The sequence below is a fragment of the Rhinolophus sinicus genome, chromosome 12, assembly GCF_057876585.1.
Source record: "Rhinolophus sinicus isolate RSI-liver-muscle chromosome 12, RSI-T2T, whole genome shotgun sequence".
Taxonomy (NCBI): domain Eukaryota; kingdom Metazoa; phylum Chordata; class Mammalia; order Chiroptera; family Rhinolophidae; genus Rhinolophus; species Rhinolophus sinicus.
In genome coordinates, this window is record NC_142512.1 from 5,170,376 (window position 1) to 5,193,464 (window position 23,089).

General features: G+C 54.5%; 1 protein-coding gene across 2 annotated transcripts in view; it reads left to right on the top strand.

Moving 5' to 3' along the window:
* Positions 1–10,386: 10,386 nt before the first annotated feature.
* The window catches only part of KCNJ12 (potassium inwardly rectifying channel subfamily J member 12), a 46,002-nt gene continuing 33,299 nt past the window's right edge, over positions 10,387–23,089 (top strand). For both annotated transcript variants that reach the window (XM_019715988.3, XM_019715990.3), the window contains exon 1: positions 10,387–11,051. The gene's annotated coding sequence lies outside the window, so the exon portion shown is untranslated. The remainder of the gene's footprint in view (positions 11,052–23,089) is intronic.

Consider the following 23,089-nt stretch of genomic DNA (forward strand, 5'->3'; position numbering starts at 1 on the left):
CCACATTACTGCCAATGTCACCTCTAGAAACTTTATCTTTTCTATTTGGGAAGTTTGTGGTCCAAGTTCTTCCCATGGCAGAAACCCCTAAGGATGCTTGTAGCACAGCCAGTCATAAACTGAACTTGTTTCAAAAGCAAAATTATAGAAATCCTATTCAACCTTCCCCAAATGATGCTGGGGGGTGGGAGTGTGTTTCTGAATGTCAGAGTCCCTGAGATTGGTGAGGCTGAGAGGGGCCCCTCCCTGGGTCCGGGAGCCCAGTGTTAGGGGCAGTAGCAGCCTTGCCCTTCGTGAGCTATGCGATGACAGCCTTGAATTCCCCATCTTCCTTCCCTCCCTGCACCCATTTTGTGGCTACACCCTGGCTCTGCCAAAGGCGCAGGAGGGATCCCAGGACAATGTGCCCCGGCTCTGGCACTGACCTTGTGGCTGTTCCTGGAGGGGCCTGATCTCTGCACACTCCCTCCATCTCCCCAACACACCAGACAAGCTGACTAGAGTCCCCATCCAGACATTCCAGGCCTGCTGCTCTGGGACAGAAGGGTCTTGGCTATTTGCACATCTCTTATGATATGGCGCTCACTACCTCCCAGGGTTTGAGCTGCTCGAATCTTAGGAAATGTTGTTGTTTCTTCTGCACTAGTGCAGAGAGACTGAGCTTTGGCCTCCAAGAGTCCTCAGTTCCATTAGCCACACACACTCCAGTTCTCTACACCAGCCTCTGTGCTTACTGCCCTTTCTGCTCCCATTCTGACTGTAGTGCTGGACCTTTATGCACCAGAGAACTTGGGGAAACTTAAATCCTGAAACTACTTTCCTCTGCAAGGGGAGCACCATGCAGTGGTTAGGAGCATTACTCTGGAGTTGACCACGTCATGGCTGTGTGCCCTTGGACTTAACGTCTCTGTGCCTCTGTTTCCCTCATCTGTCAAACAGCAAAACGTTCTAATTTGGGGAATGGAGATGTGGGTGGAGAGGCCGCCTGGGGAATTCAGTGCATTGGTCCCAGGGATGAGCTGAAACACCCTGAGGTCTTCAGGCTTCGCCAAGAGGCAGGATATTCCGTGCCCCCGTGTTCTGCCAAGCTGCCAACTTTGGAGCTTTGAGGAGGGGCTGCTTTCTTCATGTGTCCCCCATTTGAGAGCACCTTATTGAGAACAATCCTGCACCCTCAGTTCTCACCTCCTGTCTTGTACTCCCAGCTCTTCTTGTCACTCCTCCCCTTCCTCATCTTTTGAGTGCCAGTGTCAGGGGTTGGAGATGGTGGGCTTGCAGGGGCTTCTGGATTGGCCAGAGGCTTAGCCAGGGTGCTGGAGAGGGATTGAGCTGCAGCTGGTGGTGAGAGTGTTCTCCAGGCAGACTCGGAAATGAATGCTCCAGGAGTGAAGGCATGAAGCTTCCCCAGGGTATGAGGGGAGTAAAGGCACCCCCAACCACAACGCCTTGCCTGGCTGCCCCCGGCAAGGGCTCAGACCTCCCCATCTTGGTGTGATGCCTCTGAAGGGTCATAGACATCCTGGAGCTTGTGCAGATAGATGTGCAAGACCCAGAGCAAGGAAGGTCCTGTGGAGACAGGCCCAGGACTGGAGTTGTGCAGTCTTGGCAGGAGGGGACCGTAGGTCAGTGGGCCCAGCACCATCATGGTGCCATCCCACTGGCCTTTTCCTGTGCCTCAGACCCCTCCTTAGAATTCTGATCTTATATGCATCAAAAAGCACATAGAATTCCAAAGGGGCCAGTTATCATAATTGGTAAAAAACACATTTGTGATAAGGTGGAATATGTGCTTCTCTATGAATGCATTGGTGATAAGGTTGAATGACAGATTTAATCCCAACCACAACTTTAGGCCAGAAATGAATACAAATGACATTTGGAGAGCGGCTGCAACTCTAGGAGTGGGATATGAGCACATTTGTGACTTTTCTTGGCGCCAAAGTCCCAGGAACTACTGATGATACCAGGGTTTGCTGCTTCAATTCACAGTTGAAGGAAACACTAAATTTCAGCTAGAAGTTAGTGAAAATAATGATATTTTCCCCCATTCAAATATGTGGACCCTGAGTCTCATCCCACATTTCCCCTGCTCCTGCACTCCCTGGCAAGAACAGCAAGAGCAGGGACACCCGTAACGCCACATTCCATGACTAGTGGTGACAAAGAATGGTTGCTGGTCTTTGTGGAGGTCTTGCATTGTGTCAGACACTGAGTGAGTGCTTTCCCCCCACCTGAGCCTCACCACAGCCCTGCAGTGTAGGTACCAGGGTAGTCCCCACTGTGCAGAGGAATAAACTGAGGCACAGAGAGATTAAGTAACTTTCTCCAGTCACACAGCTTGGGTGTTGGTGTCAGGATTTGAACCCAAGTCTGTCTGACCCCAGATCCTGTGCTCTTACCCTTCCTCCCACTAGAATGCCTGGCACACAAGTGGGGTTTAATAGATATCTGGCCCATTTAAAGGGTCATTGCTGAATCCTCTTGATTCACAAAGGGACATTCTCTGGGGCTGGGCTGGGTTCTGTGCATTTACAATTGATTCTATATTTATCATCCCCTTCCTTAGGCAGGTTAATGGATTTTAAATGGAGTCAATACTAATTGTCCCTGTGCTGTAGATGGGCGATCCTGAGGGTAGAGTTTGCTTCAGCTCTGGGACCAAATTCCTTAACACAGATGAGCACTGAACCTGTGGTGAGGACTTAAATAGGCAGAGATGCAAATAGGGAGGGCGCTCTGACTGGCTAAGGGAACAGAGTAGGCAAAGGCATGGTCATATGGACCCGATAGCCCTATTGAGGGAGCTGCACCGGCCCCTCCCGCCAGTGAGTTCTCCTGGTCCACGGCACAGAGCAAGGCTCTCCCCAGGAGCTTCTGTGAGATTCAGGTCATCACAGAATGTTTATTAATCACCACAGGCAAGATGGGGTTGGGCAGCTCGACAGGGAGTCCAGAGCGGGAGGGGAAGCTCAGGACAGGCAGTGGGGGCTGGGGCTTTCTGGACCAGCCTCCCAGTCTCCCTCTTCTGTCAGCTTTGGGTTATTTTAAAAATTAATTAATGTTGGGGACACGTGGAATCCTTGAACACGGTATAAAGATACAAACAGCTCACCTCCCTCCTGCTTCCCCCAACCTTCCAGTTCGCCTCCTGGTAGCAAGTTTCCGGTGTTTCTTTCCAGAACATTCTACCACAAGCACATAGACGCACGCATACGCATATCCCACTTTTTTAAAAAATCCCAGTGATGGCATCCAGGACCCTCTCTTCTGCCCTGTGCTTCTTCACTGTGTCTTAGAGAACTATCTCTACTAGAATCATTCAACAAATATTTATTGAGCATCTACGAAGTGTTATCATGTGCCCAGACAGATCAGACCCCTGTTCTCAGGCAGTCTGGGTCCTCACTTTCTCACAGGTGCACTGATGTATATAGGTGCTGGGTTCACCTTCCCCGGGAATGCTGTGTAGCTTGTTACTATTACAAAGTGAGTAACTTTGGATGTATGTCTTGCTACCAGTGTGCAAGCATCTCATGGGATAAATTTCTAGACCTAGAAAACCCAGGGTAAAGAAATGTGTCTTCTTAACTTGGCCAGCTGTCACCAGATTGTGGTTGAAGGTTCAGGGTTTAGATGTGGGCAGGGAGGTGATCCAGGCTGGAGGTGGGATGTGCTTGGGGAGGGAGACCAGAGATGCCACCTTCGCCCTAAAGGATCCCTTAGTCTGAGGAAAGGCAGGATTGGAGAGGGACAGTGACTCCGGAGAGCTGTGATGGAGCAGTGCAGGAGGCTGCAGGTGCCCAGAGGAGTGCATCCAGCCTGGGAGTGGAGGGCATCCAGGGAGGCTCCCAGGAGGAGGCTTCTTCATTGAGCACCCCCTGTGCATCTGTCCTGCGCCCTTCCCACACATCAGCCATTCCCCTGTGCAATGTCCAACCCCAGGGCCTCCTAGGCAATGGCCACTGTATTAGGGGAGCAGCATATCTGTTCTACAGCTGCTGAAACTGAGGCCTGTGCAAAAAGCAAGAACCGAGGCCCCTGAAATCTAGTCTTCTTCCTCCCTGCTCCAGTCCCTGAGAACAGCCCAAGCTGTGGGCGCTCCTATAAATAGGAGCTTCTGCCATGATTCCTAGGAATGGGCTTCAGGACACCAGGAAGCCTTGTCCACCCTGTCTCCAGGCTGTTATGCTTTCTTACATTGACAGGATAACTTGACTTAAAAAATTGCTTTATTGTGCCAACTTCAGAAGCCATGAAGCTGTAGGAAGTGCCCACGTGTAACATGCGCCCATACTCATTCCTCACAGCCCACCAAGCAGAGACTAGAAGGGAGGCTGAGCTCCTGCTGAAGTCTCTCTCCATTGGCTGGGTGAGTGGAGGCTCGGGGATCTGACCAGGTGGGCCTAGTTCAGAGCACTCATGAAGCAGATGTAGACATTTGCCTACACACAAAAGTGAATGAGGAGCAAGGTCCCCTCCCAGGAGGACCACTAGCAGTTTCATCTCCAAACTTCCAGATCTTTTGCTTTGCTAATGCAAATAGATCAGTAGTTTTTCTTAACATAACTAGGATCATGCACTAGGCCCTATTCTGCCTCTTGATTCTTTTTTGGCGGGTAGTGTGTCTTGGCCAATGAACTCGCCATTCTCATGATCTACCTCATTCTGTTTCAGAGTCAAGCCCACTTCAGAGAAGAGGAGACTGAGATTGAGGGCTCTAGCCCTGCCCCCTTGTGAGGAAGAAAGGGTGAGGGGTTGGTCATGGGGCAGGTGCTGGGGACAGAGGCCCCATCCCTGGAGTGCTGGTCCCACATAGGGATCTCAGTGGGGGTCGCAGGAAAGAGGCAGGCAGTGCCCACTGGGGTGGAGGGGGGCTGGGTAATTGGCCCGATTATCCCAGCTGGGAGGCCTCCTTCGTGGAAGCTATTTTTAACCGTGAGAGAGGCTGAAGTGACTTCCCTCCCTCCCTTTACTGCCCTTTATTCCTATCATCCTGGTGCCTGCAGGCCCTGCCCGCGTCCTGGAAGCTCTGTCCCTTTAGAGGAAGGGAGACCGTGAAAAGGAGGGGAGGCAGAAGATGCCCTTGGCCTGTGTCATGCCACAGCATTTGTCCCCCACACAGTTCTGCCAGGCAGCTCTCATGCTCCCCCTGTTACAGAGGGGTTTAGAAGAGGTTCAGGAGGTCTGAGAAACATTTTTCAGTCCTTGCTGTTCTTTTCACATCCATCAGCTCCACCAGCAGCCCCTTGAGGGCATGGAGAGGAGTATTAGAACCCATCTCAAAAATCTCTGAAGTTAGTTAGACAAGGGCTTGTTTAGGTTGCAGAACTCAAAAGTCCAGGGGTAGATCTAAGGGTCCCAAAGGAGCATGTCTAGACTCTTGTTTCTCTCAAAATCTCAGCTCTCCTCTCCTCTGGATGGGTCTTGTCTCAGGTGGGTTCAGCCCATGTAGGGATAAGGAGGTCCCCAGCAGCCTCTGAGAAATAGAACTCCTTTGCCAGATGACCCAGCCAAAGTCCTAGGGCTGGTCCTCATTGGTTGGCTTCAATCACATGTCCATCCCTCAAGCACTCACAGTAAAGCTCACAGCTAGGCCTGGGTCACTTGCCCACCCCTAGGCTCTGGGGATGGTCCCAGCCCCCAAGGAAGCACGGTAGAGAGTATGGGAAACAGGTGATGCATCCCCCAAAAGCAAGGTTCCCAAAAGAAGGGCCTAAACACTGGGAGGACATGGACCACTGATGCCTCTAAAGCTGGGCAGCCAGGACAGAAAACTCCAGATACCCAGGACAGGACAGGTCGTCTGGGGCCTACGTCTTGGCCTTCAGCCCCATTGCTGGCTCCTGGCCGACATCAGCCCATCCTCCTGACAGATGAAGCACCAGGGGAGTCAGAGAGGAGGGGGGAGGCAGCGTGGCGGGTGTCAGAGCCTGTGCAGGAGGGAAATAAGTCAGCTGGCCAGCTCCCGGCTGCGTGATCAATGCTGACTTCCTGACAGGGTGGGAGTGACTCAGTGTCCTGTTTCCAGGGCCGACAGCCATTCCTGAAGTTCTGCTCTCCTCAGATCAATGCCACAGTGTCAGCCAGGGACCTGCGGGAGGGGTATGTGGCCTTGAAGGAGCAAGGCAGTCACTTTGTTGTCCTCTCTGCACATTTACCCCTTCACAGCACCCCTGACGAAGGGCCACCAGGGTTCGGCAGCTCATGTCCTCCCAGGCAATCCCTTTCACTGCAGGAGCTGAGACCCATCTGGGCATCGTTTCTTCATCTACCAACTGTGCGGGCATCTATGTGTCTATCAACTGAAGCAATTACATCATCCTTCATCATGAGTTCATGCAGTGTGCATGTAACCTAGAGGCTGGCACAGGCCAAATGTAAAATTAGCGTCATCCATTGTTACTATCATTGTCGTTATTCTTGGGGAAAATGGTGTTGAGGGAAGGGACAGGGCTAAGAGCAGTACTCCCAGGCCCAAGCTCTGCTCTGCCACTCACGGCCTGAGTGATCAGGGGCCTCTCCTTCTTCCTTGGCCCTGTTGGAATGCAGTCCGGCACCTTTTGACTTCTGGCCAGGGTTTTGGCCATCCCACCAGAAATCATACACTGGACCAGCCAGGCACAGGCTCTGAACACCTTATGGGGGTGGAGGTGAGAGGCGGGGTAAGCTCCAAACCCTGGACACCTGCCTGGATGAGGATGCAAGGCTTCTGCTGAGAGCCAACCTGTGATCTGGGTTTCATTCTGCAGATTCACAGCAGGATCACTGCGTGCTGGGCCCTGGCTATGTACACTCCAGACAGATGTGTCCCTGCCCTTACAGAGCCGACATATCTCGGCTCTGTGCCAGGCCCAGGTACAGTAAATGAGATGCTTCAGAGAGTGGCCAGTGTGGGAAGGAAGTCAAACAAGCTATGGGAGACGCCGTGGGCCTTTACAAAAGGTGCTGTCTGAGCTGTCCCTGAATGAAGAGCAGTTTGGGGAAAGAGCCCCGTGCTAGAATTGAAGTGGTGGCCTGTGAGGGCCTGGATGGTGGGCCAGTATGTCTGGAAAAGGAATGCCAAGAGAGCTGGGCGAGGTGAAGTCAGGTAGGTCCTGGGACTCAGGGACCGTGGGTCTCACGTGTGTCCTGGGAGAGTTTGAACTGGGCATGCCATGAGCCCATGTTATGTTTCAAGGGTCTCCTGACTCAGGGGCCAGGGCTGGGGTGAAGTCTAGGTGGGACAGGAGAAACCTGGGTGGGTTACTGGGAGGAGGTGGTCCTTGAAGCACTGGGAGGATTCTGGGGCAAACTGGTATAGCTGCCTGTGGGGCCAGACAAAGAAACACCAGTGAGGGAATATCTGGTTTTCGCATCTCAATCAATGATTAATTTATGACAGAAACAAATGCATCGGCTTTGTCATATTAAAACACGAATATTATAAAAGCCAGCAGCTTTGAGCCAGCTGCCCACTTGGACCAGCAAACCCCATCTAGCAGGATGCCCTCTCCACGCCCTGACAGCTTTGTGGCCTTGGAAGCAACTCCCCTGACTGGGCTTTTCTTTCCTCAAATGAAGGAGTGGTTCCAAATGGGCTAAGGTGCTATTTGGCCTCCCAGCCTGTGGCTCTGAGGATACCCAGGTCAGCAAATGTTTTTTGAGTAGCTATTATGTGCCAGGCCCAGGGCTGAGAGGGACTGGGCCCCACCCTGGAGGAGAAGAAAGATAATTTTAGATTAAGAGGAAGTCAGGTACAGGGGCACAGTGAGAAGGGGTTGGGAATGTATGTATGTTGCTAGAATCCCTACTGCGTGGGGGACATTGAACTCCCTTTCGTCTCATTGGCTTCTCCAGGGGCCTCCAGAGGGGCATTATTTTTCTCATTGTTGTGGCTATTACTATAACCCCCCCATTTGACAGAGTGGGACCTCAGCTAGAGATCTGTCCAGAGTCCCCTCCCACCTCGCCAAGCTCAGCCTCCCTTCAACACTAGAGGGTGGAGTGATGCCCTGGGAGGGTGGTGAGCCCCTCTGCTCACAGACAGGAAGCCTTGGGGTAGGTGTGTGAACTGGTTAGACAGACAGCAGTGCACGTCCCTGCCCCTCTGTGCCTCAGTCCCTGCATCTGGAACATGGGAGTGCTCCCTGTATAGAGGCTGGCACCCCACGTGGTCCTGCAAAAGGCCATGTGTCCAGGGCCCATAACAGCTGCTCATGGGATGTGATTATGGTTGAGAATTCCGACATAGCAGGTGGGTCAGGAGGGTGGGATGTGGAGCCTAAGGGCAGTGGCCTGGGGAGTCAGACCTGAACCTCTGCAGGGACGTTCTTCGCCGGGTGCCCTTGGGCAAGACACTTGCTGTTTCTGTGAAAGGGGTCTGATGATGGCTCTAGGGAAGGCCTGGGGCTCAGGGAGAAGATCTGGCTTACCTTCCACTGGTCCTCTTGGTGAGCAGCAGGGGGGGGCTGTGTGTGTCGGGGGTTCAGGGTTGAGGATACTCTGGACCCAGCCGCTCGTCCTAAGAGCTGGCAGACTCCTAGACACAGAAGTACCCCGGGGTCTCCTGTCCTTTCCCCAGCCAAGACCTGGCCTCCCAGCTGAGGGGATGCAGCTGCTCCGCTGGGTGCCCATGGTCGGTCGTCACAGGAGAGGTGTCTTGGGGCCCATTCCTTCTGGGGTGGAACTGGGGCCTCCATGTTCTGGAAAACGGGGCAAGGGAGGGTGGGATGCTGAGTCACTTCCTTCCTTGGTCACTTTGAGGGAGAAGGAGGAAAAGTTTCCTGAGAGCTTTTGGTCCCCTGGGAGGTGGGTCTCGAAGGAGGAGGAAGAAACCAGGACACTGTGTGCCAGTCAGGGGCAATGTGGGGTGTTGGGCTGGAATCTCTTGGGATACCCTTCTCTCCACTGCAGCCCTAGGTAGCTGTCCCTGGCAAGGGGGCAGGTCTCTCGTTCGGGAGTTCAGACCTGGCTCTAAGTCTTGGCTCCCCCTTCAATAGTTCTGTGACAGGCAAGACCAGTCTCTGTGTCTCAGCTTTTTTACCTATAAAATAGGGCCAGTGACCAGAGGGTCATAATGATGATGAAACAATTCTAGCCAGCTCCTTAGCCCAGAGCCTTGCGAGTGTTGAGTGCTTCCCCGACCCCCCACCCTCAATCAAAGCTGTGCTAGGCACTCTGGATAGACTCTGCACTCACTGAATCCTCACTGCAGCTCTAGGAGGTAGGAAATCTCACTCACTATCCCCACTTGATGTGAAAGTGTGGCCTTGATAGCAGAAATTACCTGCCTCCACAGTCTGTCAGTGGAGGTGGTGGGGTTCAAACCCTAGACAGCATGAGGTCGGTGAACTCTCTGGGTGGCCTAGGCCAGGTGGGATCTACTAGCTAGCTGCCTGGGGCCAGGTGCCTGGGGCAGGAGCCTGGGGCTGGTAGGGCCTGCAGACAGCTCTGTCTGAGCCGCCAGCAATCTGGGCGTTGGCCAGAGAGCCATCCTCCTCAGTTAGAATCCTGCAGCCAGTCTCCCTGCTGTGCAGACACATAATTATATTTCACATTAAAGGGGGAACTGGAGGCTGAGGGGGCCTGGTAGCCCTTTCAGACTTGTGCTCCAAGCACAGACCTGCCTCCTTAGTTCAATGCTGTGGCCCCAAGGCTGAGCAAGGGGTCAGACTGGTGATAAAATGGGGTCTCCCTGGGCTAAGGCCCAGCTAGAAAGGTCTGTCTGCCAGGATGAAAGGCCTGGGCCCTGCAGGAAGCTGAGAGATCTGAGACCCAGACAATAGGCCCCAGGAAGCTGGGAGGGCAGGGCTCGTGGGGACAGGCTGGGAAAAACGCCTGAACCTCCAGAGGCAGGGGTGGCAGGAGAAGAGGGTCACACGGGGGTCAGGTCTGCAAAGAGGGAGAGCAGGGGGAGGAGCACAGAGGAGAAAGCAGGAGATGGGAGAAGCCAAACAGAGCACAAGAGGGGAGGGGAAAATGCTATTAAAGAGGGGAAATTATGTGTGTATGTAAGTGTTCATGCCTGGTGTGCAAGGAGAAAGGATCCCGTTGGAATGTACAAGCCAAGATCTGTGTGCACATGTGTATATGTGCAGATACTACCCTGCATGTGCACTTCTGAGTATGTATGCACCTGTGCACCTGCAACCATCATGGACGTCAGGGCACTCATTTTGCGCATGTGGATACAGACGCCTGAACTTGTGTGCTGGCTGTGTGCAAGATTCCTTTCCCTGTGTGTGCACTCTCCATGCACCTGTGTGTGCTTGTGTCTCTGGAGGACATGCTTCTGTGTGTGTGTGTGTGTGTGTGTGTGTGTGTGTGTGTGTGTTCGCGCGGCCGGCCGCGCGCAGTCGCGCGCGGTCGCGCGCCAGTGCTCAAGTGGCTGGTGGTTGTGTGTGTGTTGTGGGGGGGCATCCCTGGGCTGGGGAGGCGCATAGCTAGGCCAGCGCCCGTGAGGGCGGGGGCAGCAGCCGCGCGGCGCGGGGCGGGCGTGCTCTCGGCGGAGAGTTAGAGGAGTTGCGGAGCTGGGTTCTGGTGGCAGCGGGGCGCGGAGCTGGGTGCGAGCCGAGCCTCAGACTCCCGCCGCCACCTCGCCCTCCATCCTTCTCTCGCCGCCTTCTCTGGGCCTGGCTGCTGCCACCGCCTCCTTGAGAACTGCAGCGAGGGGCGAGGGGGCTGGTGCGGCCGGAGCCGGCAAGGAGGCGCGGGGCGGCGCGGAGCGCCGGGGCGTGGGGAGCGCGCCTGGCCTGCCTGGGATCAGATAACAGCCGGCGGGGGAGGGGGTGCGCCGGCCGTGCTCACAGCCCAACCGAAGGACGGACTCTAGCCGCGCGGGCCGGACCGAGCGCCCCGCACCCGGGGGCGCCGTCCAGGCGCGCTCCCCCGATCCGTGGCTGCACCGGGGCGATCGGCTCCCGGAACCAACGCTCCCCTCAACATGGAGCGCTCCCGGGTGTTGCCCTGAGGCGGCGGCGGCGATGCAGCCAGCGCGGCGGCGGCCGTGGCCAGGAACGGCCGCCCGGAGCTCGGAGGACGCGGAGCGCGCCGCGCCCGGGGGACTGACCGAGGTAAGTGCGCGGCCGCCCGGCGCACGGACCCCGCGGGCCAGGCTCCAGCTCCCCGCAGGCCCTCTCCCGGCTCGGAGTGAGCATGAGGTGGTGCAGCAACAGGGAAGGTGGCGCGGGAGGGTTTTCTTCCCTCTGGTTTTCAGGGGTTTTTTTCCTCTCTTGGTGAGCCATCGGAGGAAATGCTGACTGCAAGCGTTTTCTTCCTCTGCCATGTCTCCGGCTACACCACCAAGGAACTTTGCTCGTTGCTAACCTTCGTCCTGGGGGCGCTCCGGGAAACTTTGAGGCTCCTCCGGCCCCTTCTGGCAGACTTGCACGAGGGGGCTCGGGAGGGAGCGTGGGGAGACACTTTCCCGCGCGGCATCAGCCCTAAGCGTGACCTTCCCGGAGATCCCGGGATCAGGGTGGGGGGCGGATGAGGGTGCCGTCTACCAGCCGCCCCCAGGCCCGAGATCTGCGGGTTCTTGGAGTCGTTTCGGTTTCTCACTTTCTGTGCTCTAATGGAGTAAAAATATTTCTGGAAATGGTGTTCTCCGCTAGCCAGCGAGCCGACGACTCCAGCCCGAGCTTCTTGCTTTTAGAAATGGGCCTTGACTGCGGAGGGGATGGCCCTGCAGCTAAGAAGCCCCCCGGCGTTTCAAGGCCGGGTCCCTCCCACCACGTGTTCCTGTCGGCTCTGGATGTCCTGGGGAGAGGGGAGGGAGGGCGGATGGGAAAGCAGAGCTCCCTGGAAGGCAACTGGGGTGCGCAGCTTTTGGAGGGGGGGCTTCAAAGGGTAGCTGAGGCGCTAGGGGGTGTCTGTGCTGCCTGTTTGGATGGAATGTGCACAAGTCATGTGAATACCTTAAACTGTGTTCGGAAGGGGAGCGAGGTCACAGGAAAGTGTTTCTTTCGGGGTGGTCTTCAGTCCTGAGAGGTTCTTCTGCCTCCCTATAGTCTGCACTTGCTGGGACCTGGGGCCACTTGCTCCCCGTTTCCTAGGGGGCATGCCCATCCTGGAGTGCTGTGCTACCTGTGACCATATCTACTTTCTCGTTTGCTCCATGTGCCCAGGCCAGAGCCCTGGAATAAAGTGGTGGAGACCTCCTGCCCCCCAGATCCACATCCCAGAGCCTGGGTTCTCAGGCTCCATCTCCCTGGAGCACAGAGGCGCCCTCATGCTTCTGAAATCAGCAGCTGCCTCCTCAATGATGCGAAGCCAGAAGGCATTAGCCCTCCATCCTACCCCTCACTCCCTCCTTGAAGTGCCAGAGGAAGGCTATCCTGCCCCAACCCCAGCCTCACCTTGTGCTAGGTTGCTCCAGACCCTGGACCGCCGCCATGTGGCCAGAGAGAGTTGGGGAGAAGATCCCAGCCCCCAGCACTGCCACAGGGAGCTTATAGTCTTTGTGGAGTATTACCTCTTCTGTTCTGAGAAGAGCATCCCCATCCCATGCTGGGACTCTAAAGAGACTGCTCAGCAAAGTCTACCATGTGGCTTTCTGGCGGCCCCTCCCCTCCAGCCAGGGTGCTGCAGCTCGGCCGTTCCAAGAGGAGGACTTCAGAAGGGCTCCCATCAGGTGGGTCCAGGACCCCTGAGGGAGAGCAGGGTGCAGAGGGTTGGGGGCTTGCTTGAGCGCACCTGGGGACAAGAAGGGGGGCTCCAGTGTGCTTTCCAACAGGGAAGGTCCTTCCCCACTGGAGCCCTGCTGAGTGTGTACAATGGGCACTAAATACTGGGTGTTGACACAGACCTGGCAGAGACTAACTGCAAGCCCCCGACCACCTCCTGGCCCCTGTCCAGGACAGGGCACAGCAGAGCTCCCTCCCCAACCCTGAAGGGGATGGCCCTTCTCTCGGGGGAGGGACAGAGCCTGAGTTTGTCAGCCGTTCTCTAACCCCCCCCATACCCAACTGCCAGGTCAGACCCCATAGGGCTCCCAGGGTGCTCAGGAGGGAACCCCTCTAGATGAGTGCCTCCTGGAGGGATGTTCAGTGGGCTGTGCTGTGCTGGGAGGAAGACGTGCTCTTGTCCAAAGCTCCGCAGCAAGTCAGGGCTTTGAGCAGAAGCCTCCACCTAGCTCTCCCCTGACAGGCTCCTGTTCCAGGGCCATGATACCCCTTTCCTGAAGTTCGCCCAAAGCAGGAGAAGGTGACATTGGTAGCCCTGTGGCAGTGAAATATTATAATAACAGCAATGACAATAGTTATAATAGTGACAGGAGTGCTCTGCAGCACTGGGACTGGTTCTGCCTGGAGGCAGTTTCCTCTGGCCAGACAAGGCCTCTGATGCCCTGGGCCGTAGCATGGCATCCAGAGGTCTTGGCACGTGTCTAGGGAGGAAGCAACTACGTCGTCACACCCGGCAACTTCTGTGGCCCTTGCCTGGTCCCAAGGTTGAAGGGTGCTGGTGCCCCCTCAGAGGCCACCGTATGCCCACCCTCAGTTCTGCTGCTCCCAGGCCTGGCTCTGGGTTGGGCCACCCTCTGACAGGTGCAGCTGGTGTTTGTTACTGGGTTCCCGTCAGGGCTTTGCTGTGAACGACACATGGGCACACCTGCCCCTCCCCTGGGGCCTGCAACGGGAGCACTGCCACGGGCTGGCACAGAGGAGAGGCTGGGAGGGACGCAGCTTGTGGGCAGTAGGAGGGGTGGAAGCTGGGTCCGCCACTTGGAGTGTGGTGGGTGTGTGGGCTTAGTCCCAAGGGACGGCCGCACCAGGGGAATTGGCAGCATGATAGGGAGACAGAAAAGGCTGAAGATGAAAGCCAGCCTAGAACTGGGCGATGGGCTGGGCAGGGAGGCTGGGGGCTTCAGAGGCGCCTTGGGGTGGGATGGGGGTGCTGGGCCAAAGCAGGCAGGTGTTCCAGAGGAGCTGGGGCCGAGAGCAGGAGTGGAGCCCTTGCTCGGCACTGGCTGAGGGCCCAGCGCTCTGCCAGCTGGTTTAGTTTCCTAATGGTCTGCCAGTATAGAGGGTGGCTTTAGCTCCATTGTACAGATGGGAGATTCGAGGCCCTGGGAGGGACTAGAACCTGTGCCCCTCGGTTCCAGAACCCTGGCACTCTCCCAGATACAGCTCTGTCTTCCCTCATTCCACAGATAACCTGCCAGGTGCACCTGTGTGCCATGCTGGCTGTGGGACCGCCAGAATGGCACAGCATCCCCTCCTGACACCCCTCACCCCAGGCTGGTTCTACGCAGGCCCTGGTGCAGCTACCAGGTTGCTGTATCCCTGGGACCTAGTGAGGCCTGAGATGCAGTAGGTGCTCAGAAAATGTTAGGTGGGTGCATGTCTGGCTGCTTTCTCTGGCCACAGCAGCCTCAGTGGGGCCTTGCTGTGCTGGCATGATTTGTGGCTGGTTGTGAACTCCGGGGTGGATGTGAGCTCTGAGGGTGGGGCCCTGGCACTCCAGTGTTCAGCTGGTCCCCAGTGCAGTGTCTAGTGTACAGAAGATGCTTAATAAACTGGTGTTGAATAAATGGAGGCCTGGCTCCTGCCCACAAGGATCTTAGCATTTAGGAGGAGACAACTAGGCTGGGCAAGGCCTATGGTGTGACTGGGGCTGAGTCACTTTTCCTCTTGGGCTTCAGTTTATCATCTGCGAAGTGGGACTGCTAAGAGCACACAGGATGGAAGAGTAGAAATGTGAGCCCCTGTGTGTGCCTCTGGGCAAGGGGTCTCAACAGAAATGGGGGTGTGTATAGGGGGCTCCAGGAAGGAGCGAGATGTGAGCATTGGTGATGCCAGAGCCTTGGGAATTCGTTATTTCAGTCCAGCCTTCCCTTCGACGTGTGGTGAAACTGAGACCCACAGAGGGTAGGTGATTTGCCGCAGCAAAAGAGGGCTTCGAACGCAGGCCTCCTGCTCCTGCTGTGTCCGCTATACCCCCTTCGTTACCCCCTCCCTCCAGCCGCTCCCACTGATGTGCCACAGCTCGGGTCTTCCTGCTTGGCTGCAGAAATGGCAGCTGTAGAGGCAGTGCGAAGCTGCGGGGACTTACGGGACCTCTGATCCAGCCCCTAATTGGCCTTCTGTAGCACTAGACACACTTCTGTTTACATGGCCAGATAGGAGTGGAAGCCCCCTTTTCAGTGGCCTCAGGGAGCAGGTCTGCTGTGGCTGTGATTAGTGCTGCTATAGAGTCACTGGAAGGGGCCTCCTGGATCCCGCTGGGGTCACCTCCCCACTAGCCTGGACTGAGCTCTCCTACCACCTTGGGTAACTGAAGCCTCTCCCTCCTCTGCTCACCAGTGGTCTGGGCCTCTCTGGAGGACTCAGGCTTGGAGAGGGGTCAGGGAGCAAAAATTAAAGCCTTCAAGGTGCACGCTTTTGCCAGTGCCAGCCCCGGCCGTGGTCGCTTAAGCACCAAATGAGCTTGATACACTCTGGGTGTTTTAGTCTCGGGACACCCCTGAGCTCGGGACCCTCCCACGGTTCCCCTCTCACACAGAATAAAAAGCACACTCCTCACTGCGGTCGGTCCACAAAGCTCTGCACAGCCTGTCCTCGTTACTGCCCTCACTCCCACCACTCTTTCCTTCCCCTCAGGCCACCCCTCACCTCCCTCCTTACTGTGCCCACAACACACCAGGCCTGCTCCTGCCCCAGGGCCTTTGCACTTGCTGCTCCCTTTGCCTGGAGCATTCTCCCCCAGATGTCCACACAGCCCCCTCCCTCACCACCTTCAGGTCCTACCCAAATGCCACCTTCTCCATGAGGCTTCTCCTTGCTTTCCTGCATAACAAGGTGATGCTTTATCCCTCTCCTGCTTTATTCCTCTGTAGAACTTAATGCCACCAGCCATGTTATGCTTTATTTGCTTATCTTGTTTACTGCCTGTCCCCCCAGGAACGTAAGCTTCCTGGGTGTAGGGGTTTTGGTCTGGTTTGCTCATAGCTATGCCCACATTGCTACAGCAGCGCCCAGTGTATACAGGTGTTCAGTTGCCATACATGGTGCCCAACACATAGTGAGTGCTCAGTTGCCAGAATCATTGTCCATTCTGCAGATGAGAAAACTGAGTCTCAGACAGGTGACATCACTGTCCCAGAATCATAGAGCTTGTCGGGGCTGGCATTCAGATCTTTGCTCTGAGCTCTTGGCCTGCCATCTGCCTGTGTCACAGGGAGCGAGTTGGCATTATTTAAGGCCCCTACTCTGTGTTGAGTTTTTTCTGTGACTTCGCCTGCTTCAAGCTCTGAACCTGCTGTGTCCCTGGCACTTGGCCTACCTCCAGCTTAGAATGTACCCACCACATCCCTTTGAGGGGCAGAAGCTGTTCCCATTGCAGATCTGAGCAAACTGAGGCACAGGGATTTGCGCCTCTCAGCTCTCATCTGCCTCCCACCCTGGGGGGCTGGGGTGGCCCAGGGCTCAGTGTCCCCACTTCTTGCCAGTTAAGCATTTTCAGGTGTCCATTGTCCATTTGTGTTGTGTGTCAATGTGTTTCACCCCCCCTGCCCACTCTCTTTTTGAACATAGCACCCAGATTATTTTTTTTTTAACTTTTGCCATTTTCAACAATAGCAACTTCCCACTTTAAAAAGAATCTGCATGCTTCCCCCTTCCGTTCTCTCCTGATCTTCCTGTCACCTGTGACAAGTTGGGGCTTACTTGAGCAGACAGGTTCCAAGAGGCCGGGCCCTGGCCAGGGCTGTTGTGCTCCACCAGGTGCTGGTTGGGCCTCTCTGGTGGATGCACTCTGGGCAGGGCACTGTCTCTTGAGGCTCACCTCTGGGGCAGAAAAGGGACCGGCTCTTAACGAGAACCAGAGTCGTGTCCAGCTCACCCATGGCTATTGCCAGCCCCTGACCTGTCCCCACCCTGCGAGGGGGTGTGGTAGGGGGAGGGTACAACATGAATATCTCACTGTGGGAGTGGGCAGCCTGAGGCCCAGAGAGGGACAGTCACAGCCAGAGGTGGCACAACTCCTTAGAAGCAAGGTGGTGGGCAGCAGAGGAGACCCTCTGCCCCCGCAAAGCCTGCCAGAAACTCTTTGGAGACACTTAGGAAGCTGGGACTCAGAGGAAGGAGCCCGTGGAGATGGGGAGGTGTTGTGCTGTGTGTGTGTGTGTGTGTGTGTGTGTGTGTGTGTGTGTGTGTGTGATAGCAAGGCTGAAAGGCCAAGGGCAGGAAATGTCGGAGGTGGGGGTTGTATGGCTCCCAGCCCCTGCCCACCTCCCTCTCCTTCCAGCTGCAGCCTGAGCCCCCTGAACTGGCCGCTCCAGCCCTGCAATTCTCCAGCACTTAAACCAAAAATTAATCGCTGCCAGCAGCTGGTGTTCTGGGTGGTAGCTGCTGTGCTACACCCCCACCCCACCCCTGACTCTATGCCTCTGGGTTCTTGGTTCCAAGCCAAGGCCAGGCCTGTGGGGGTTCAAGGAGGACTAAGGAGGGCCGCAGGAGGCTGGCCCCATCCCTTCCCAGAACTAGAACTTGGCAAGACCCAGTGTGTGGGGCCTGGCTGGGTCACATGGAGGGCAGAGGCAGTTGGATTCCTGAGGCTCCTGAGGGTGCTGGGATTCCGGGGCAGGTGGGGGGCCCAAAAGTGGGATTTGTGGAAGCAGGGTGTGGACACGGCCTGGGAAACCCCCTTACATAACCCCTCGGGACAAGCCCCTGGTAATCTCTTGTCTTGCCAGCTTCTCCCTTCCCTTCTCAGAGAGGTCTCACTTGTCCTTCACGCTTTCAACACTTAGCTTCTGAGCACATGTGCTGTGCCCCTTGCCAGAGCTAGGGGCTCACGTCTAGGTAGGTGGGGAGGAGGAAAGAAACAAGTAAACCAATTCATAAGGAAGTACAGACTTTGTCATATTCTTTTGTTAATTATTACAATTTTTAATTATGAGTGTCACATGTTCATGGCAAGCCATTAAGCAATTGTAAGGGTGGAAAGTGAATTTCTCTTTCTCAAATCCTGTATCCACTTCACCCCAACCCCAAAGCTTTATGTTCTTGAAGTGCCCATGATTAGAGAACCTTCTGGATTGACTGCTTGTGCAAACATGTGAATGTAGCTATGTAAACATGCCAACATCTATAGCTCCCTTTCTCCTCTCTGCCTTTCTTTTTTTCTGCTTCCCCCCCCCCCCATGGGATGACTCCATACGTGCTGCCCCCGTTGGTGCCCCAGCAGTCTGGACCTCAGCAGCAGCTAGTTGCCTTCAATCTAGTTGTGGAGGGCGCAGCTCACTGACCCATGTGGGAATCAAACTGGCAACCCTGTTGTTCAGAGCTCGCGCTCTAACCAACTGAGCCATTCAGCTGCCTGGAATCTACAGTTTCTTAATCTCCCCAATAGCACAGCCGGCAGCCCAGCCCCCTGTAGGGTAGTCACCCTGCTGCAGTCAAGCTCCCTGACCCTGGAGCGGTCCCACTCTCTCTGGGCCTCAGGGACCACTAAGCCAATACATCTGCCACTCAGCGCAGTGTAGACAAATAGGGGCTGCCATGAGGCGCTCGTCCCCATTACTTGCTCAGATGGGCAGAAGGCCTCTGTTTGGGGGAACTGGTCACCTCTGATTCATCTCTGAGCTTCTCCATCTCAGGTGCCCACCACCCTGTCATTCCTGTAACCTGGTTTGAGCCAAATCAGAAGGATAGTCCCTGCTTTGCTCCACCAAGGGCCCCTGTTTGAAAGGATCTGATAGACTAAGTCTGAGAGAAATGTTAATCAGCCCTGGTGCTCTTCCTCCCCGAGCCTCAGTTTCCCCATTTGTGAAATGGGCATTAACACCAGGCTCCCATCTGAGTATCCATTTTCTCATTGCCTTTTGGTTTTGGCTCTGCGGGCAGGGCAGGGCAGGGCAGGAAGCGTCCTCTCTCCCTGCTCCCCCATCCTGTGCCTTGTGTGCTGGATGCTCGGCCGTGTCCATCCCCTTGGCCTGCTGGGCCTCAAGCTGTCGGCAGCACCTGTGCGGCTGGGGCAGCCAGACCCCCCTGTCCCAGGCCCTGGGAGCCTTCAGAACCAATGGAGGGGGTGCCCTCGGAAGTCCCTGGGGCAGCCACAGAGTGGCCCAGCCCCTCCTTGGGGGCTGAATAACGGAATAGACCCTGGCTGCCCTCTTTCTTTCCTCTGCTGGCCCTGCCAGCCATAGCCTCAGAGGCAGCCTTGGGACCTGGCCGTAATCCTACAGCAGATGCCATGGCCCTGGAGCTCCAGGGCCAGGTGACCTGGCTCTGGGCCCTGTCCTGACCCAGCTGCCCTTTTGGAGGCCTCAGGACCAGCTGCAGCTGGGTGGGCCCCAGGGGTTCTCCACTTATTCTGCCACAGATCAAGGGCAGGTGGACGGGGTGTGGTTGGGGAGTAGCACCCCTGGGAACTGTGACCTGATGAGCCTGTGGTCTCAGTTTCCTCACCTGTGAAATGGGAACTCCCGGGAAAATGGGTTGAATGAATCCATATCCTTGACATTTTTTCTAGGGTGTGGAAGAAGCACTGGGCCAGCACTCTGGAGGGACAGTCAGTTAGGTCCAGACAGGAAACAGAGGCAGGACGGTGAGGAGCAGATTGGGTCGTGTATGGATTTCCCGTGTATGCCATAATAAATAACCACAAACTGGATGGCTCAAAACAGTACTGGTGTATTGTCTCCCAATTCTGGAGGCCAGACGTCTGAAATCAAGATGTTGGCAAGGTTGCTTCCTACTGGAGACTCTGAGGGAGAATGTTCCACGCCTTTCTCTTGGCTTCTGTGGCTGCTGGTCATCCTTGGGGTTCCTTGGCTTGTAGACACATCCTTCTAATCTCGTCTCTGTCTTCGCATAGCCTGCTTCTCCCTTTGTGTCTCCCTCTTGTCTCTCTCTTTTTTTAAAGATTTTGTTGGGGAAGGGAAACAGGACTTTATTGGGGAACAGTGTGTTCTTCCCAGTCCCTCTTCTTTGTAGAGACATTTGTCATTGGATTTGGGGCCCATCCTAATCCAGGATGATCTCATCTGCAGATCCTTAAGTTAATTATATCTGCAAAAACCCTTTATCTACCCTATCTTGCTGTGTATAATGCGCACCCACGTTTTTGGTCCAAACTTTCAGGGGGGGAAAAAATCTTTCATTTTAATTTTTTAATGCAAATTTTTATTTGTTTACATTTAGGTACTTGTTTTTTGTATTATAAAGGAATTCTAGCATTTATTTTTAACATAAGAAATTTTACAAGAAATTTTATGTAACAAATTGTCATGCAGGGTGACAGTCGGGGTCTCTAGTCCCGCTCCCCACAGGAACGCAGGACATGGTGAGGCCAAAAAGGAACACCCACGGAGCCATAGATAGGGGAGTCACACCACTATAGTCTCGCTGGCGGCTGGGTTGGACACACAGGAGGCAGGAGCCACACGATCCGCAACCTGCCGTCCACTTGTGTCTACCAACCAACCTCACTTGCTAACTGCAATCGTCCTCTCTGCCATCCGTAATCCACACTCTGCCACGCCATGCCACACCAGGACCCCACACCACCACGCCACACTTTGCCATGCTAACTGCAATCCACGCTTGCCAGCCACCATCTTCTTGCTAGCCCCCATTTGCTGCTAGCGTAGCCACAGCAGTTATATTAGTGGCCAATGGCTCCCTGGTTACAGCTGACGGCCAACTAGCCACAGCTGATGGCCATCCAATCACAGTTGATGGCCATTTACTACCCAAGTGAGCACCTTTCCACATGAGGGCGAGAGCCTGGAAACTGCACTCCTGGCTCTGTCCCCACACAAATAATTACAAAACACAAGAACAGATACAAGGTACAAGAAATTTTATGTACCGGTTAACAAATTTACGATATTTACTATTTACGCATCATAAAGGCCAAGAACTCTTCGTAGTTGCAAGTTTGTTGTAAGTTCAACAAAACTGATCATCGTATTCCAGGGTATTATGTTGTATACAGATATCATTATTGATTTCTAGAGTCACCCTTATAACTCATAAGCGTAAATTAAAGAATTAAAAACATTTGTATAGATACAGAATTGGTACTTCCCATGTATAATGCGCATCCTTATTTTTCCCTCACAAATTTGGGCCAAAAAAGTGCCCATTGTACACAGCAAAATACGGTAAATTCACCGTCACAGGTTCCAGGTGGATAATGTTTGGAGGGCCGTTATTCAACCCATTATACATGATCAAGCTGAATATGCTGCCCTGTACCTTGACTTTTTCTTTTGTAAGAAAACCAGTCTATTTTGGCAGCCCAGGCTGATGATACGCTCCTCAGGTGTCTGGGTTTCCCTGAAAGCTCACTGTTGTTGGAGGAAGGGAGCTGGGTTTCACGCCCGCTAGCCTCCCCACCCCGGCCCCCTCCCTGGGCTGCCAGGCAGTGAGTGTCCTTCTGGAGAAGGCTGGTGCATTGATGAGCCACTGTCATGCTCTGGCCTGATGCTGTGTGGCCTGAGGAGCCTGGGTGTCCTAGGCCCCCTCCCGTGGCTCCTGACAGCCATCAGAATGTTTTGGGGGCTTCAGCAAAATGCATACCCCGGTGGTGAATTCAATTGCCCATGGTGTCACTGGGTGCCTTTCTCTGGAAGTGGCGTGACATTTTGCTAAGACTTGGCACTCAAAAATAATAATGAAAATGACTGTTTATCCGGTGCTTTCTGGTGCCAGGTGCTGTGCTCAGTGATTTTCCAAACATCATCTCATTTAATTCTCAAAACATCCTGACCGTGTGGGGAGCAGGGCTTGAGAGAAGAGGCCACTGAAGGAGGCAGGAGGCCAAACCGCCTTTGAGCAGTAGCACCCCTGGAACTGTGATGCTTACCATGCCCTGGCCTGACGGGAAGCCTCATGAATGGGCCTGACTTTCTCTCCAAAGGCACGAAGTCTTTTAAGAATGCCATGAGTGTTTTGTTTATTTGTTTGTCTTGTTCCTTTGCTGCTTTCAGTTTTATATCCCACATATCAGTGAAATCATATGGTTCTCGACTTTTTCTGTGTGACTTATTTCACTTAGCATAATAATCTCAAGATCCATTCATTTTGTCACAAATGGCGCTATTTCAGTTACCAGAGCGGGGGGGGGGGTAGATGAGGGTAAATGGGGTCAAATACGTGGTGATGGAAGGAGAACTGACACTGGGCAGTGAACACATAATGTGATATATAGATGATGTATTACAGAATTGTACACTTGAAACCTATGTAATTTTACTAACCATTGTCACCCCAATAAATTATAATTTGAAAAAAAAAGAATGCCATGGGCCCTGCTGGGCTCTCCCTTCAGGGGGGTGGAGCCCTCCTGCGCTGAGGATCCAGACATGTCTTTGAAACATCTCTGTCTTGGAGTTGCAGTGCTGGGCATGAGCCAGGTTGGCCTGGCTTTAAATGTCCCTCTCTATTTGCTGTGTGACTCGAAGCAAGCTGCTTTACCTCTCTCAGCCTCACTTCTCTACTCTGAAAAATGGGGCTATCTACTCCATTTAAGCGGTGATTGTGTGTGCCAGGCGCGAGAACTAGTTCCAAATTCTCAATGACAGAGGGCTCTGAGGCCCTCAAATGGGGAGGGACTGGCAAAGCTGATGCCCACACTGAATGGCCTGCAGCCCTCCATTCCCTGTGCCAGAACATGGGTCTGGTTCAATCTCCTTCATTCTTTCCCTCGCAAGACTAGGCTAGAAAGACAGACCTTTGCTTGAGCACTGACTATATGCTGGAAGGCTCATGCAGAGGGAAGATTTCAGCTAAGGTCTTGCTAAAGCTCTCAGGATGGCGATCCTGCCCCCTTTGCCCATTTCTTAGAGATGGAGCTCATGTCTCCCCATCTGCCCCACGTCCTAAGAGCCCCCACATTCCCATGACTGAGTTCTGTGCTTCTGTGGATGTGGTGGCACGTGTGTCAGGCTGTCCCCAAACCTGTCCATAAATATTGTCTGATGCCCCAGGATGTAATGGCACTGGCTTTGCTGTTTGGGGAAAGAGTGGAGCTGTTGATCACTAATTTATTCATGCACTTATGCTTTTAACTTTGGATCCAAAGTAAATGAATCCAGGTGGACTGAGTAGAGGTCTCTGAAGAGAGCAGGATGCTGGAGGTGGCAGAGCAGAGAAAGCGCCCA